The sequence below is a fragment of the Bubalus bubalis genome, chromosome 15 (genome assembly GCF_019923935.1).
Source record: "Bubalus bubalis isolate 160015118507 breed Murrah chromosome 15, NDDB_SH_1, whole genome shotgun sequence".
In the NCBI taxonomy this organism is placed as follows: Eukaryota; Metazoa; Chordata; class Mammalia; order Artiodactyla; family Bovidae; genus Bubalus; species Bubalus bubalis.
The window spans coordinates 65,419,404-65,432,445 of record NC_059171.1 but is presented as its reverse complement, the minus strand read 5'-3'; the positions used below and the strand labels follow the sequence as shown (position 1 = coordinate 65,432,445).

Below are 13,042 nucleotides of genomic sequence, written 5' to 3'. Positions count from 1 at the left end.
GTGATTTAAGACCTACTTTCATTCTTTTTTTTTTTTTTTTCCCCTTTTTTTGGCTGTTTGATCCATGCAGCTTGTGGGACTTTAGTTCCCTGATCAGGGATTGAGCCCTGGCCTTTGGCAGTGAGGGTGTGGAGGCCTAACCCTGCACCACCAGGGAGTTCCCAAGACCTACTTTCAATGAGATATTCAGGGAAAGCCTCTTTGGGGAGAGGACACGTAAGCTGAGATCTTCATATCAAGCAAGAATAACCTCAACACAATAACAAATACCAGTGAAAACAGAGGCAGAGGCTCACCCACTAACCACAGCATTTGATGTTCACTGCAAAGTAATTTTCAAACTATTCTAATTTAAAAATCATATTCTCCCTCAAAATACTTCTTTTGGAAAGGACTTTAAAAGTTTTATTGAAAAGTCCAACTTTTCACTTGCCAACATGAAAACAAAACTCTTTGATGGTTTTGTAAATGGAAAAATGTTTTACTTTTCCCTACCTGGGACCATTCAGGGGTAGATGAACATGAGACGAGAGCTCCAAACATCTCCAAGTAGGGGGAAGAAAAAGCCATCCGTGAGTCTCGATCAAATATTAAGAGACACTTAATATAATATTATTATAATATAAACATTATAATATAATTATTATATTAATATAATATTAAGAGACACTTAATATTAATATCCTAAGGAGTACCTTTTATAGACTGGATTAAAAAGACAAAACTACAGCATTACAGTTTTTTGAAGTTAAAATGAAGCACTGTCTTAATGGCTTACAAATAAAGACTTTGCACCCAAATGCCATTCTTTGCTTCTAGCAAGAGAAGCTAAAAGGAGAAAAAACAGAATCAAGAAGTGTCACATGGCACTGGAGTTGAGAGGCTCTTAGAGGTAACCTGAGCCTGCCCACAAGGCAAGGCCAACCACAAGCTTTGGGAAGGGACAGGATGTGAGTTTGGCGAGAGGACCCTGAATCTTATAGCCTTTCTGACTGGGCAGGTCGGTGGTTTCTCCCAGAGGTGGTTGTGTTGGGGTGATGGGTTCTGCTGGGTGGCTGTCTGTCCTCAAGGCCATGATAGGATCAAGGTGTTTTGAGCTGAGCTGGTCTTAAAGACGCCAGTTAAGCAGAGTGGGTAAGTCCACTAGCTTTGGAATTAGACCAGACTTGGGTGGAAAATGAGGTTCCATACAACACATACGACTGTAATGAATTATAAAGCAGACATTAGTGTTGAAGAAAGCATATGACAAAGCAAGTCTAACTTGACCCCACGGAGGGGCTTGAAGTAGCTTATGACTGTAGATCCAAGCCAGGACAACTGGGAAATAATCTCTGTGTCTGCCTGGGTTTCATATGGCAAATCGCTCACATTGTACCATCTTTACTCCCTCTTTCTTGGAGCAATAATCTTGTTAAAAACAAAACAAAGAAGGCAACAAGATTAAGACATATTTTGAAACAAAGTGGCTTCATTAGTTTTGCAGTTAATTCCTGGTGCTATCATCATCTTCAAGACAGATCATCCTTTTTCTGGGTAGAAAGAATCCTAACAGCCACCTCCACATATAGGCACACACACCCACGAACACAGAAAACCAAGGCTGGGGGAAGAGTGATGCATTTCTGAAAGAAGAAAAAAAATATCCCTGAGACAGAAAGAAAAAGGAATCAAGTCTGGTTTTACGTGTCACATACATACATAAATAAGGCGGTATCAGGTGTTTAAGATGGGCCTACTCTGATTCATGATCCATCACATTCTGCCATCAAAACGTTTAGAGAGGCTGTGAGACCACAGGGATTTATCGTATCGACAATTCCCGGTGTAACCTTTTCATTTCACTCCTGTGGGTGATTTGAGCACACTTCATCTTCTTGAGGCTGGGAGAGAAGTGAGATTTTTCCGTTCCCCAGACACGGATCAGGGCGAGACAAGGCTTTTCAGCAGGTGCTTAGATTCTGTCTGTCAGATCCCTTTCTCCATTCTGTTCCTGACCCCCTCCCTCCAGCCCATCCTTTGCATCCCCAAACCCAGAGCTTTCTCTTGAACCTCTTTCATCTCTACCTCGAAGAGACTTCCCTTCATCTCAAAGCCTGGAATAAAGGCTGAAGGTTTACTCATATTCTCTGATAGAATGTCCTTCACAAAACCATTCATCCAAGCCAGTTAGATCCCACACAAAACCACACAAATTAAAGCCACATCCAGGGGCTGTATTTCTGCATCTCTTTGCCCAGGAGCCAGGGTATCACAGGCTGAATATGGTGGTCCTCAAAGACATCCAGGTCCTAAGCCCTAGAACCTGGGAATGTGACCTTCCGTGGCAAAAGGGACTTTGATGAAGTGATTAAGGACAGTGGGAGAGATTATCCTGGATCATCCAAGTGGACCCTAAATAAAATCACAAGTGTTCTTACAGAGGGAGGCAGAGGGAGATCTGACTACAGATGAGGAGGGGATGATGTGGGTATGGAAGCAGAGACTGGAGTGATACACTTTGAAGATGGAAGAAGGCACCACAAGCCAAGGAATGCAGGCAGCTATTAGACGCTGAAAAAGGCAAGGAGCCTGCAGAAGCAGAGTTGGATATGACTTAGCAAAAGCGTTAGGCGCTCAGTCGTATCTGACGCTTTGTGACCCCATGGACTGGGGTCCACCAGACTCCTCTGTCCATGGGATTCTCCAGGCAAGAATGCTGGACTGGGTTGCCATTCCCTTATCTAGGGGATCTTCCCTACCCAGGGATTGAGCCCAGGGTTCTTGCACTGCAGGCCGATTCTTTACCACTGAGCCACCAGGGAGAATTAGCAAAAGATTTACCAAAGAGTCAGACATGACTTAGCGACTGAACAAGAACAACTGTCGAAGAAATCGGCCTTGCCGACACCTTGACTTTAGCCCTGTGGATCTGATTGCTGGCTTCTGACCCTTAGTGCTGTTTTGTGGTCATTGGTTACAGCATCCATGGGACACCCCTGCAGTGGGCCAGCTGAGCTAGGTTTGCAGCCTGTGACTTTCCTGTCACTCCTGACCTCCCCTTTGGTGAGCTGCTCCCTGTTTCCAGGCAGAAGCTAGAGGCCCCCGTTCCAATGGGAGGCCTTGGGAATGAGAAGCTGGCTGCTGCCTTGGGAATGAGTAATGAGCTGGTGACCACAGCCTGTGGGGCTCTGATCCACAAGGCCAGGATCTGCTGCCTTCAGTTTCCATAAAACTGTCCCAGTTAGGATGATGCTCTCTGCTTCAGCCTTTAGAAAAACACACGTGAGTGTGCACAGATTCACACCAGCATGGCCTGTTTGCTCTCCCTCCCTATCAGGTTCCTGATCCCCCTTCCTCCGTTATCTTCCATGGCCACCACCCTGACCCCAGTCACCATCACCTCTTGTCTGGGCCCCTGTAATCACCTCCTCCCTGGCCGTCTGGCTAGTCCCATTCATGCCCTACCCTCCTCAACTCATCCTCCAGAAAGATCTGCAAACCTGAATCTGAGCTTATCCAGCCCCACTCATTCTACAAATGGGGAAACTGGGGCTTAGAGAGGTACCCATGCTCCTGGGACTGGGGAGGTTTTGGACAAGTGGCCTCTGGCAGCCACGGATGAGGGCTGCCCCATCTGGACCTGGGACACCTCTCAGGTGAGGTGAGGATCAGCTTTGGGTTGAAAGGGTGAGGATTCTGGTTGGCTTTGCCGATGTGATGTCTTGGCTGAACAGGCCAAGGACTGGGCAGGGCTGGGGGGTGGGGGATGAGCAGGGGGGGCCTCCTGCCTGCTCCCTCTCCTTCTCCCAGCACACAAGGCTGGCTGTGTCCGGAGTTTCCCCACCCCCAACACGTCTGGGATGCAGAGGGAAAGTTGGAAGGCAGAGTCTCTTTTGGGATCACTACCATGGGCTTCCCTGGTGGCTCAACTGGTAAAGAATCCGCCTGCAATGCAAGAGATTCTGGTTCGATTCCTGGGTTGGGAAGATCCCCTGGAGAAGGGAACAGCTACCCACTCCAGTATTCTGTCCTGGAGAATTCCATGGACTGTATAGTCCATGGGGTCACAAAGAGTCAGACACGACTGAGCGACTTTCACTTTCACCATGGAGGCAGAATTCTTACCAAGTCAGTCCTGGGTGGAAGGGCTCTAGAAAAGTATGATTTTTCTAAACAATTTAAGCTTGAGAAAGAACCTATAAGGTTCCCTACTCTTCCAGAATTCCCCTTTTATATTTTCTAAGCAATTTTGCAAGCTGCTGCTCTTTGGTAGAAAATGACCAATCTGTGTGTGTCCCCTTTTGCCAACAGCCCAGTCCCCCCTCTCCGAATCAATGATAATAAGGGTAACGATGGTGCTGGGAATCAACAGCCTTCAGATCCGGGGCGTGCATTACGGTTCTCGGAACACTTTACCTGTGTCATTGCTCAGGAGCTGTTAATCCTGAGGAGGCGGAGCCGGGAATACTATAGCCTCTATTTCCCCATGAGGCCCCTGAGGCTGAGATTTCCTTCGGTGATTGTCTCAGAACCTTCCTTACACCAGCTCTCTGCTGTTCCCTTCCTGTTGTGCCAACAGGTGGTACGGCGATGAGCCAGTCTCCCAAATTGAAGTTTGAACCCAAGCCCGATCTTTCTCTTGCCCTTTTTTTTTTTTTGGTGGGATACAACATTAATTAATTATAACCAACTCTGTGGCATCCATAGCTTCCTATGTAGTTAGATCTTTATGGCAACTGCTGTACTCTATAAATCTGAAACAATATACTTAGTGGATTTTTTTTTTCTCGCATATCATGGGCCTGTTTTTGAGATTTCTTTTTGTCCTTTTCCAGAGGAGTTTCCAGCTGACAGTCATGAGGCTCCAACATGCTATGACCCTGGGTGTGGGAGCTTGGTCAAAATATTAAAAACATGCTGACGAATATCAAGAAGCAAAACCCGATATACAAATGAGAAATGGGGTTATTTCTCAGCTGATTGAATGGGTCAGAATGGTCACTGAGCATTGGTTGATGAAATATCAGCACGCTCACAGGGGAAGAAATTTTAAAAAATTGAAGGCTCAGTGTCATGAGTGGGATTAAAATGAAAAATGTTAAAACAACATCTTGTTCGAGGGACAGAGCATTTCAGAGAGAAAAGGATATCTTGGTTTTCTCATTTGTATCATGGGGATAATAACTGAAATTATCCCTCAGACAGTTGTTGTGAGAATCAAATAATAAGATCAATCAAAGAAAAGCATAATACAGCTTGGTGTATAGAAAGTATCCAATGTATTCTGTCTAGTTAATTAGAGAATAAAAACAGAAATAGCAAAAACAGTAACAATAATAATAGGGTGTCTTGTTTGCTTCCCAGGTGGCCCTAGTGGTAAGGAACCCGCCTGCCAACGCAGGAAAATCCCCTGGAGAAGGGCATGGCAACCCGCTCCAGCATTCTTGCCTGGAGAATCCCGTGGACAGAGAAGCCTGGTGGGCTACAGTCCTTGAGGTCACACAGTCAGACACTAAAGCAACTTAGCACACATCTAGTTTGCGAACACAACTTGTCACAAGCCGAGGTGATCATCTGGCTTCCTCATTTTTCTCCTGTGCCTGCAGGGCCACCAGACTCTCTGTTACTCATGCTGGTGACACAAAGTCATCTTGGCTACTACCTCCGGTGTCATTTGTCCTGTGTGCGCCCGAGGCGTGCTACCCTAGTCCATGAGTCTGTCTCTCCTTCAGTTTGAATCCAAGCTCTATCATTTGTTTGTAACACCACAGATATTTACACACTGGTCCAAGCCACCATCACACCTCATCTAGACTGCTGAAATGGAATGATGGTCTTTTCTTCCATGGTCTTCCTTATTCCAGTCTGCCTGTGCCTTCTGCCAGGCAAAGCTCCCCTGATCTCTGATTTTACTCTGTCTCTTTACTCAGGTCAGTAACAACCAGTCTGTGTTCCCATGCTCATGAATCCCATTCCAACTTGTCTGATGAGCTTTCAGGGTCCCGAAGGCTCTAACCAAAACTCACACATGCTTCTCCCTGAAACCTCTGCCCCCAGCAGGCTCTTTACATCCCTGCCACCTCCCAGGTAGTTCAGCAGTACAGAAAGAATCCACCTGTAATGCAGGAGACACAGCAGGAACCATGGGTTCGATCCCTGGGTTGGGAAGATCCCCTGGAGGAGGGCATGGCCACCCACTTCAGTATTCTTGCCTGGAGAATCCCATGAACAAAGGAGCCTGGTGGGCTACAGTCCATAGGATCACAAAGAGCTGGACACGACTGAAGCAACTTAGCACGCACTCACGTACCAGAAGCTAGGAGATAGGTCTGGAACAGATTTTTCCCTAGTGCCTTCAGGGGAAGCATGACTTCAGTTTTCCAGAACCGTGAGACAGAAAGTTTCTACTGTTTTCAGCCACCGCATCGGCAGTGCTTTGGTGAAGGCAGCCCTAGGAAACTAGTACCCTACCCAAAGCAGGAACAATCTGCACATAACCTCTGAGCAGCCAGCTTCCCTGAAAGGCATGCTCTCTGAGCTCCAGCTTCACCTGTGACTGGGGTGTGGGTCCTGCCTCTTGTTCTGCTCTCAGGTGCCACCACCAGCTTCTGAGACTCTCCTTCGAGGGCAGGCAGACAGTGATTCTGTGGTAGATACTGTGGCAGATCACAGCTTCCCAGGTGGTGCTAGTGGTAAAGAATCCACCTGACCGTGCAGGAGACATAAGAGATGCAAGTTCGATCTCTGGGTCTGGAAGATCCCCTGGAAGCCCACTCGAGTATTCTTGCCCGGAGAATCCCCTGGACAGAGGAGCCTGGAGAGCTACAGTCCATGGGGTCGCAAAGCGTCAGAAACGACTAAAGCGTCCACACGCATGCCTGCACTGTGGCAGATTAAAGATGGCCACACATTCATTGACACTGAGAGGCGGGGTTCGTGTCCCGTTCCTGTTCCCTTGAACTGGGGCTGTTCTGTGACTGCTCTGCCCAATAAAATGTGGTAGAAGTGACACTCTGACAGCTCTGGGCTGGGACCTTCAAGAGGACGTGCAGTTTCCGCTTCCTCCCCCTGGGAGCTCTGGGCCACCATATGAGAAGTCTGACTGCCCTGAGGCCGCCATGCTGTGAGGAAACTCAAGCTACCTGAGGAGAGAGCGATGCTCTGTCACCCCTCACTGTTCCAGCCCCATCATTTCAAGTCCTCTGAACCAAAGCCCCAGATAGCAAGGAGCAGAGATGAGCCGTAACTGCTACACTCTGAACTTCTCACTCAGAATTGTGAGAGACAATAGATTTCTGATTGAAACTCCTACGTTTTGGTGCATTTTTAAGGTTTCCCTGGTGGCTAAGACGGTAAAGAATCGGCCTGCAATGCAGGAGACTTGGGTTCAATCCCGGTGTTGGGAAGATTCCTCAGAGAAGGGAAGGGACACCCACCCCAGTATTCTGGCCTGGAGAATCCCATGGACAGAAGAGCACTGTGGGTTACGGTCTATGGGGTCGCAAAGAGTCGGACAAGACCGAGCGACTAACACTTTTACTTTTAAGGCAGCAATAGTTATCCAGATCAGAGGCAGGCCCAAGGTATCAACCAAGAGTGTGAGAAGGTGCTCTGCATCTGGACTTTGAGGCCAGGAAATAATTTTAAGAATGACCACAAGACACCAAGGAAGGCTTGAGGTTGGCGGGGTGGGGATCCACACCTTCTGGACCACCCGTCTGGCTCCATCAGCAGGATGAGAGACACGAGTTCACCTGCCCCCTCTGCAGCCCCCAACAGTCCCCGAGGCAGATAGACAACGTGACTAGAAGGCAGGAGAATCTCTTTCCATTACACAACACCTCGGGTAATGGCTCTGTGCGGCCACCGTGCTAGGAGCATTATGTATGATTGTTAAACTTCGAAACAGTTTGAAAGTAGGTGTTTTACCAACATGGGAACTGCAGCTCAGATGCTCATGACGAACTCAGAAAAACATGCTCCAGGACCAGAGCTAGTCCAAGGCAGGGCTGGGGTTTGAGATTTGGAAAGAACCTAAGGGAGTCCAACCTTGGGCGACCTGACACAGGAAATGGCAGGGGGTAAGAGGAACTGGAGGAACTGGAGGAAGGTCTTTATAACAAATAAAACAGAGTCCAGTTTTTTGAGAGGTACTCCTGGAAATGACTGCCATATCCTCCATTTGGCCAACACAGAAGACCTTCCAGCCACCAACCTAGAAATCTCGAGCAGCCTCCCAGGCCTCTGTGGGATCTACAGCCATGAAAATGCTCTGCCAGTAGTCTTCTGGGGGACTGAGAGTCTGACGCTGTATAAACCCTAACATCTGCTGATTTGGTAAGTGGATATATTTAGTGGTGGAACAGTTTTTCTCCCAGTTTTGTAACACTTAAAAAAAAAATCCTGCTTGTCCTATTTTTTTTCTTTTTTTCCTTTTCTTTCTTTCTTTTTTTCTTCATAAACTCGCAAGGGATGTTGCCATTCTTTCCATAGCAACACTCTAGGATACTGACTTTGCTTTGCTGGGAGAAGTCTAAGTTGTTCCCCAGGAGGAAGGAGAAGAAAATGCCAGGCTGAGGTGGGGAAGAAATAGCTAGAACTCCAACACCCCAAATGAAGACAGAAAAGGCCTTGAGCCATTTTAGTCCTAAGAGCTACACGTGTCATCCCAGCTCCTGCCCCATCCTGCACTGAGGGGTGCCTCCTGAGTGTTCAGGGCTGGTTCTGAAGTCCCTTGTGTATCTGTTCTGAAAGGAAAATGATTCTGACAGTTGTACCATTCTTTCCAAAGTGCTTGTTGTGGTTCAGTCACCAAGTCGTGTCCAACTCTTCGTGACCCCATGGACTGCCACATGCCAGCATGCCAGGCCTCCTGTCCTTCACCATCTCCCAGAGCTTGCCCAAGTTCATGTCCATTACATCAGTGATGCCATTCAACCATCTCCTCCTCTGTCATCCTCTTCTCTTCCTGCCCTCGATTTTTCCGAGCCTCCGGGTCTTTTCCAATGAGTTGGCTCTTTTCATCAGGTGGCCAAAGTATTGCAACTTTAGCTTTAACATCAGTCCTTCCAATGAATATTCAGGGTTGATTTCCTTTCAATGTGTTCTTGATCCTTCTGATGACAGGAGGGAGGGAGCTTCAAGTAGGTAACAACCTGAAGTCATAACGTCAACTCGTCCCTCCATTTTTTAAAAAAATAATTTTACTTTTTGACTGTGCTGGGCCTTTTTGCTGTGCAGGCTTTTTTCTAGTCGTGGAGAGCGGGGGCTACTCTCTAGTTGCGTGCATCGGCATCTCATTGTGGTGGCTTCTCTTGCTGCAGAGCACCGGCTCTGGGGTGTATGGGCTTCAGTAGTTTTGACTCCCAGGTTCAAGAGCACAGGCTCAATAGTTGTGGCGCACGGGATCAGTTGCTCTGTGGCATGTGGAATCTTCCCAGATCAGGGATCCAACCTGTGTCTCCGGCATTGGCAGGCAGATTCTTTACCACTGAGCCACCAGGGAAGCCCTCATCTCTCCTTTTTAAAGGAAGGTGGATCCAGACATTTGGGGAAGGAACGGGAAAACCAGTCCATGCTCAAGGGCACTGTGGTCCCCACTTTAAAGCACACCATGTCCTTTCATCCTCACAATGGACCAGTGTGGGGAACACTCTTACCTCCATTTCCTTGAGGAAACTCTGGATCTGAAGCCAAGAATCTGAAGCTGCCATGCCTAGGGAAGGCTCAAAAGGCACAGAGCCGGATACACATTACTATCATGTATCATGGATGTGGTATTGTTTGGTGTGCCTGCATGGAGCTCAGCCACCTTGGCACCTCCTATCAAGGATGACAGGGCTTAAGCAGGTCCATTCTGCCCTTGTTCTTTCCAACATGACCTTCTACCTCTCATTTCTATTCTCCAAGGGGCTGCAGTACTGAGTGGAAGAGCACGTAGGCGGGTGAGTGCCTGGGAGTCATTAAAAAAATAATACTTTTGGAGAATATATAATGATGTGGGATCATACTCATAAAATGTTAAGGAAAAAATGAAGCTGCAATGTATTGTTTGATACCATTTAAGTGACCTCTGGAAAAGGCAAAATTAGAGAAAAACTAGTGGTTTTCAGGGGCTGGGGCAGGGGGTGGACTAAAAGGGGCACAAAGGAATTTTGGGGGTGATAGGATTGTTCTATATCTTGACTTTATCAAAGTGGGTTTATCAAAACTCACAGAACTGTTCATCAAAAAGTATATCACTGTATGCAAATTGTACCTTAATTTTAAGAAATGTCCCCCCAAAATTGCAGCTGCATTTCAGTATATGGGGCTTCCCAGGTGGTGCAGTGGTAAAGAATCTGCCTGGTAATGCAGGAGATGCAAGAGATGTGGGTTCGATCCCTGGGTTGAGAAGCTCCCCTGGAGAAGGAACTGGCAACCTGCTCCAGTATTCTGGACTGGGAAATCCTACAGACACAAGAGCCTGGTGCGCTACAGTCCAGGGGGTCATGAAGATTAGGACACAACTGAGCACATCACTATATACAAAAGAATCCCAATTTTGTGTCAACACACACAAACATGTAAAAACATGCAGATGATATTAACATGGGTTGTCTATGAGCTGAGGGCATATTCATGAGTTTTTATGTTTTGTTTTATATTTTTTTCAACAATTTCTATGACAACCTAGATTGTGATCTTTAGAATCAGAGGAGTGGTTTTTGTTTTAGGAAAGAAAACATGGCTGAAACAGTTTTAGAGTAAAGCTCCATTTCTTAGAAGCTGTATGACTTCAAACAAGTGGGGCCATAAACCTCCGAGCCCATCCTCATCTGTAAAATGGGATAACACCATTCCCCTCAGACGGTTGTCACTATGATCAAATGAGAAAATGTCTGTAGACGTACTTTATAAATTGAAAGATGAAGCTCGACTAGTAATCACTGCCATCCTCTCATCTTTGAGAGAATGTCTTTGATTTCTCAATCTGGTGGTTTTCAAAACATGATGTCATTACATATTCATGCTAGTAAGAGCCTGAAGTTAGCACGTGACTTTTTTTTTTAAAAGAAAGGAGTACTTCGTATGTAGTGAGTACTTAATAAATTTATGTGGAATGAATAAATGGCATGCTGTCCTCCACGTGCTGTACCAGAAAAAAACAGCAAGCCACGCCCTTGCTCATCCACTGCAACTGAGAAAATCTCCTAAATGGTAGATCGATACTCTGTACTGATTATGAATTCAGCACATTGCTATATCTAATGGCACCTTTAGGATGTTTAATATGTACACCCCAAGCAGCTAACCATCTAAGCAGATGAGGTAACACATGCAAAGGTGTAACAGATGGTAAGGAAAAGGACTTGGTGAAGGAGAGATTAGTGTATAGGGCAGTGGTGGTGGGGAGGGGTTTTTTCCTGGCCAGGTGCGACTACAGCTGAACCCTGAAAAATAGGAATGAATGGATGTTACGCAACGAGGCTGAAGGATGTTCCAGACATTTGGAGAAATTTGGTCAAGGTTTGACTATGCTTATCTCTTGCTTTTATAAATAAAACTTTATTGGGACACAGACAGCTAGGCCCATGTTTGCTTTTACCCTTCCAAGGAGAATTTGAGTAGCTGCAACAGAAACCCTCTGATCTGCACGGTCTAAAATATTATCTGCCCCTTGCCAGAAAAGGTGGGTTGAGTTCTGGCCTGGGCCAAGACATAGAGGACTGAACAAATGGTGGTATCTGCTGAGGACCAGGTGGCAAGGGATCTGGATGTAACAGGGGAAGTTGAGATGGGAGGCAAGGAAAAGATGGGGCAGGGAAGGCGCTGAGGGACGCGGATGCCAGGACTGAAGTGCTTGTTTCTAAGGAAGAAAAACAGCATCGCTGAATTTGGTGGGGAAGGAGAGGTTTGGGGGATCTGGACCAGCCGACAGCCAGTCCTGGAGGGGCCTGGTGGTGATGGCCCCCCAGCCAAGAGTAAAAGAGAGAGAGGCCTACCGTGGCTCTGTCATCCTGCACGGGGCAGAAGAGGCGCCCGAAGAGTGAGGCTGAGGGGGTGTGGAGGCGGGCCCTCCCCACCTGCACCCACCCACACCCCTGGTGGCTACAGCTCTTTCACGAATTCCGATGCCTGAGCTTGGGGGTGTTGGAGAGGGAAAAACCTGCTTCTACAAGAACAGGGCGGGCTGTCAGGGGATAAAAGACATTAGTCAGACTCCAGCTTTGTTCTTTCCTCTCTGGTTCATTCATTTTAAATGCCTTGAATGAACTTACTCCTTCACTCTTCAATTCTACTCCCCTTGAATTTAGCTCCCATCCTCCTATTTCCATGAAAATTGTGCTCAAAGTAAATGATTTCTTAAGGGGTACACCCAAGCATCACACAAGATTCTAATATTGTCCTCAAGGTCTGTTGCAGGGCCTGGTGTGCATGGGTGCCTAATAAAAATGTTGGCTGAACCACTGAAGTGACAAGGATGGGTAGGATACAGTTCCTGCCTTGAGGACCTTCCTGGGTCTCATCGCCTCATCTGTAAAATGGGGATGATAGTGACTCCTTGCTCCCTGGAAGAAAAGCTATGACAAACAAGAAAAGCTATGACAAACAACAGCATATTAAAAAGCAGAGACATTACTTTGCAGACAAAGGTCTGTCAAGTCAAAGCTATGGTTTTCCCAGTAGTCATGTATGGATGTTAGAGCTGGACCATAAAGAAGGCTGAGTGCTGAAGAATCGATGCTTTTGAATGGTGGTGTTGGAGAAGACTCTTGAGGGTCCCTTGGACTTCAAGGAGATGAAACCAGTTAATCCTAAAGGAAATCAATCCTGAATATTCATTGGAAGGACTGATGCTGAAGCTCCAATACTTTGGCCACCTGATGTGAAGAGCTGACTCATTAGAAAAGACTCTGATGTTGGGAAAGATTGAAGGCAAGAGGAGAAGGGGACAACAGAGGATGAGATGGTTGGATGGCATCACTGACTCAATGGAGATGAGTTTGAACAGGCTCTGGGAGATGGTGAAGGACAGGGAAGCCTGGTGTGCTGCAGTCCAGGGGGTCACAAAGAGTCG

General features: G+C 46.9%; 1 protein-coding gene across 12 annotated transcripts in view; it reads right to left on the bottom strand.

The window, feature by feature from the left end:
* ZHX2 (zinc fingers and homeoboxes 2) overlaps positions 1 to 13,042 on the bottom strand; it is a 188,054-nt gene that overhangs the window by 38,924 nt on the left and 136,088 nt on the right. The window contains exon 1 of one of the 12 annotated variants that reach the window (XM_044928786.2): positions 496 to 518. The exons of 10 other annotated variants lie outside the window; for them this stretch is intronic. The gene's annotated coding sequence lies outside the window, so the exon portion shown is untranslated. Of the gene's footprint in view, positions 1 to 495; positions 519 to 1,459; positions 1,626 to 13,042 lie in introns of those variants that run through there. One more of the 12 variants, XR_006545012.2, reaches the window with a different exon arrangement.